The sequence below is a fragment of the Protopterus annectens genome, chromosome 4.part0 (assembly GCF_019279795.1).
Source record: "Protopterus annectens isolate FY-2018-M chromosome 4.part0, PAN1.0, whole genome shotgun sequence".
Lineage (NCBI taxonomy): Eukaryota > Metazoa > Chordata > Ceratodontiformes > Protopteridae > Protopterus > Protopterus annectens.
In genome coordinates this window covers 1,461,709,620-1,461,714,619 of record NC_056733.1, presented here as the reverse complement: position 1 = coordinate 1,461,714,619, position 5,000 = coordinate 1,461,709,620, and the positions used below count along the sequence as shown (strand labels likewise).

General features: G+C 44.5%; 1 protein-coding gene across 6 annotated transcripts in view; it reads right to left on the bottom strand.

Moving 5' to 3' along the window:
• The window catches only part of NSD1 (nuclear receptor binding SET domain protein 1), a 1,335,896-nt gene that overhangs the window by 939,249 nt on the left and 391,647 nt on the right, over window positions 1-5,000 (bottom strand). The window lies entirely within an intron of this gene.

Below are 5,000 nucleotides of genomic sequence, written 5' to 3'. Positions count from 1 at the left end.
TGAGGTCCCAAGAAGGTGGAAAAGGCATCCAGGGAGGCCTGATACGAGGACACATTTAAGAAACTGCCTGACCACAAACAGAGGCTAGAGGAGGATTCAAGGGCAGACAAAACAGAAATTGAGAACAGGTGAGCTTTAACTGAAGAATATGTCAACAGAGCATACAGCAGATCACAAAAACAGAGAACAAGAGCAGCCTCCACAGAAACAGAATCCTGATGGTAGAGAGGCACCAGACAGAAAACCATTTCCATCTGATTTTCTGACAGTGGGTTTCTTGGCCTGCTGAAAAACCCAGAGCACGTCCCCAGAAAAGAGATGCCTAAAAAGGATCAAAACCCCACCACAAACAGCGTTATCTAAAGAAAGAACAGGTGAGGATGGACAAGAGATCCCTTGTCTTGTGTGAGACGATTCACCCAGTGTAGTTACTTGTGGTGACCGCCCTTGGTCAAGTGAGAAAGAAGGAAGGGAGCCAATGCTGTCTGGGCCAAAAGGGAGTCACCAGCAAGATTTTGGGAGAGTCTTGCCTGATCTTGTTCAGAACTCGAGGCAACAGAAGAAGTGATGAAGGGTGGGGGGGCATACAGAAATATTTCCTTCCAAGGAAAAGGCATGGCATTCACTCTCCATGCCAAAGGACATGGGACTCTGGAACAGAGGAGAAAAAGATGTCTGTTCAGAGGGGAGGTAAAAAGATCTACTTGAAGAATATCTAATCAATGAACAACATCCAGGAACACATCTCTTTGAAGCATCCATTCATGAGTTTGCATTCTGGACCTGTTGAAAGAGTCTGCCAAGAGACTGTGATCTGAGGGAATGTAAATCGCCTGAAGAGTCACCCGATACTGGATAGCTAGATCCCAGATCTGAACAGATAGTTTGCAAAGGAGATAGGAACATGTGCCTCTCTGCTTGTCGAGATATGACATCACTGTGGTATTGTCTGTGAGGACTTTGAGGGGCCCAGGATGAAAGAGGGAATGAAAAGATTGCAGAGCCCTCATCTCATGTTGATATGAAAATAAGAAAAACACACTGACCAAGGAGTACAGCACATTTCAGTTTCTAATTTTGTATCCATAATTATAAACTGAGACGTGCTGTACTCCCTGGCTAGCATTTCAGTTTGTTTTCTCAATTGGAGTTTTTCATGTTGATATGATCCGACCTCGGATGAAAAAGCCAGAGTTCCTGGACTTTGAGGGGGCCCACAAGAAGCTCCCCAGCCGACATCTGAAGTGTCCACCAACATCGCCTGTGAAGGAACTGGAGCAAGAAAGGGAAGCCGCAACCTGAGACACAGCTGATGAATCCACTACTGCAGCTCAAGCCCGAGACAAGGAAGAAGGGAACAGGGAATATAAGGGGGGTGGGAATGTTAGAGCCACACTGATTTCAGGTACCGCTCCAACTTTCTCATATGGAGCTTGGTGAGAGGAAGCACGGGAATGGTGGAAACCACAAATCCCAGAACCATGAGAAACTCCCTGGTCATGCCAGATGATAGATGACAGAGGAAGAAGATACTCAAAAAAGGCAGTCAGGGACAGAACCCTGGAGGCAGGGAGACATGTTAGTATGGGAATGGTCTGAAGCCTGCATCTGAGAAAAACATGATCCTAGGAAGTCATCAGGATGGGCTTCTGGAGGTTTATGGTGAAGCTCATAAAAGACAAATAGTAAACTGGAGATCCTGCAGCAGACTGCTGGGAGAATAAGCAGATCTATGTATGAAAAACATTGTATACCCTGAAGCCTTCAAAAAAGCAATGACAGGAGGGGGCATTTAGTGAATACCCTTTCGGGTGGCAGAAAGGCCAAAGGGCAAAACAGAGAACTGAAAATGCAAAGAAGAAAACACAGAAATGTAAAAATGTCCTAAACCGAAGGTGAATGGGGATGTGAATGCATGCATCCTTGAGATCTAAAGAAATCATGGACTGGGGAGGAAGGGGAAAGAAGGTCTGAAGGGACATGTGAAAAGAAGGAATCTCTATAATAAAGTGTTGAGCAGAGAAAAAAACCAGAATTGGTCTCCATGCACCCTCCTTCTGAGGAACCAAAAAACATTCTGGAGTAAAACACTTTCCCCACCTGGATGAAACTAACTAAGCAGTGTCCTGATCTGAAAGGGACTGCAGAATTTCTGGAAAATGAGGAAGCTGTCCCCGAGGAGGAAGGGATTCCCAAATCAAGAAATATCCCTGATGCAAAACTGAAAGAAACCAAGAATCTAAGATGATCTGATGCCACTCTGGAAAAGCTAAAGAAAGGTGGAGAGACAACGGGACCTGGCTGAGGGAGACAGGAAGGCCAATCAAACAGAATTAGGCTTATCCTGAAAAGGAGGTTTCTGGGAGGAAGAAGTTTGAGCAGATTAAGCAGAAGGAACACATTCAGAACTCTTTTTAATTTTAGGATCAGGTGAGTTGTCTACAAAGGCAGACTTGATAGGATAGTTCCAATTAAACTTGGGAAAAAGGGAAACAAAAACATGCTTCAGTTCCAGCAAGGCCTTACCCTTATCCTGAAGGGACTTTAACTCAGGAGCAGCAGTCCCAAAAAAAGACTCATTATCCAGAGGGGCATCCAAACGTTTGGCCTGGATCTCATCAGGCAGAGCCTGAAGACATAGCCAGAATGACGCCTCATCACTGGGCCAAAAATAGCAACCCTGAAACAGGTTTCAGCTGCAATACAGTTACATTTTATCAAGTGACGGGCAACGTGAGAAGTGGACCTCAACAGGGAAAAGGCAGAAGCCTTCCCCTCATAATTAGGAAGGTCAAAAACTACCTTAGAAACCTTGGAAAGGAGGGCCAAAACATACCTGGTCATAAGAGTCTGGTAGTAAATGGTTCTAAGAGACAAGGTGGCAGCAGCACAAAAACTTTCTTGTGCAACTTTTCCATGGCCTAACTATCCCTCAGAAGGAATGGGGTTTAGACTGCAGCAATTTAGAGGGTTTGTCAGAAGAGACTGATACCATTAAAGTATTTGCAGAAGGGGACTTGCACAAAAAACCTCCAGTCCCTAGGCACCCTGTAGAAACTATCATGTTTCTTTGGTGCAGGAGGCAGACAGGAGATACAGAGGCTGCATAAAAGGTATCCAAAAGGGCAGCCAGAAAAGGGTGACAACTAAGGGTTTGGGAGACTCCACCTGTAGGAGTTCACAGAACCTCTTCTGAATGTCAGAAACCTGGGAGCAATCCTACTTAATAGTTCATCATGCAGACAACAGAATCCCCAAAGTACAACTCTTCCAAGGGGGAATCTGGCCTTCAGGAATCCTTTTCCTCTTAACTGTAACCTAGAGGGGGAGGAATCTGAAGAATAAGCCAGGGACTCCTCCCCAGAATCAAAGTTCGCATTAGAGAAGTGCACTTTCCCTTGGCCTCTTAACAGGAGTGGAAGACCAGTGGGACTAGGGACAGACACCCTTAGAGGAGACTTCAAAGGTATTAAAGCATTAAACAAACCCTGGGTAAAATCCTGCCAGTCACACTGAGTATCCTTAACCACTGTGGAAATATGCTTGGTTCTCTGCTTCTTTTCTCAGAAAAAGCCTTGGGGAAGGGTCAGACCTTGACAAGACTCAATAATGATGCTAGGGACTTCTTCCATTATCAAAAATCTGAGGAATCCCCACAGACGTTTGAAAAGCCTCCAAGAACATGTGAGAATTTGGATCCATGTCGGCCTCCAATGGGGTCACGGCAGAGGAATCTGAAGCAGGCACAGGACAATCTTCAGGGCTTTCACTAGCCTCTACAGAGCATCTAAAGGAAGATGAACAGCAACAAAAATCAGACCTAACCTTTCTGGCCTTCTTAGCAGATGGCTGACCCTCAGGATGTGAGGATTCCACCACAGCACCCTGAGACAACAGTTCAAGTTGAAGATTCCAAAGATATATGAACAAGGAGGAGATACAACTACCGAGGGTCCTAGGCACAAATGCCTGGCAGACTGAGCACAGCGTATGGTCATGGGAAGCACCCAAGCAAAAAAGATATTGGTTGTGATGGTCTTTATGGGGAATCTGCCTCCCACACTGACATTTTCCCTTTCTGGATGACATGAACACGATATCATACAAAAATAGAAAAGACAGAGAAGAAAACCCAATAAGGCACTTACCTGAAAACAGCTCGGTATCTCGCACAGCAGAAAGGTGTTCAGACTGATGTTCAACAATGGTTTTCGGACTGGCAACAAAGAAGTTGAGTGCTTGCATCCATGCGCCATCTTTATGCCCTATGCCTTTCATGAGCAGCATATGTGTGACAATGTGCTTATAAGACCTAAATACTTTGGAATACTGGCTGGACACTGGACTATCCCTGGCAGGAGATCCCTTAGGTGAAGAATCCTGCAACAGTGATGTGGAAGGACATCAACTGAAATGCTGAAGACCAGCTCTCCTCATTAGGTAAAATATAAGGTACTGCTCCTTCATAATGTGGGTCATTCAGCTTAAGAGATGTTGCTTTCATTATCATATGACATGTGCAGATACCCTGCTAGAGTGTCGTTATAAGCAACACATGGGGAAGTATATGCCATCTGAGCACACAACTATCAGAATTTCGCCACTCAGGGCTTTCTCATAAGAACTCTCACCCAAAGAATGCTTTTTGTGCATACCAAACTCTAAATCTTCCGTCAAACAAAGGCTTCATGAAACAATGACATTAGACTGGAAACTGAAAGTGGACAACTTAGTCAGAAAAGAAAAGCTGGCCACAGGGAATCTACCTGCTCACTGAGATAAACAAGGACTTCCAAGTGATTTTTCTTCACAGTAGCTCAAAAACTTCACTTTCCCAGTAATTTATCAAGCAAATATAGACCAAAATAATAAGGCCAAGTCTGCTAAATATGCCCAACTTATTCACAGTTTACTAAATACATTTTAGGAGAGGCAAATTATAAAATTAGGGTATTCTGTGCCAGAGCTATTTTTCAGCAAAAAATTCTGCACCTGCAGCT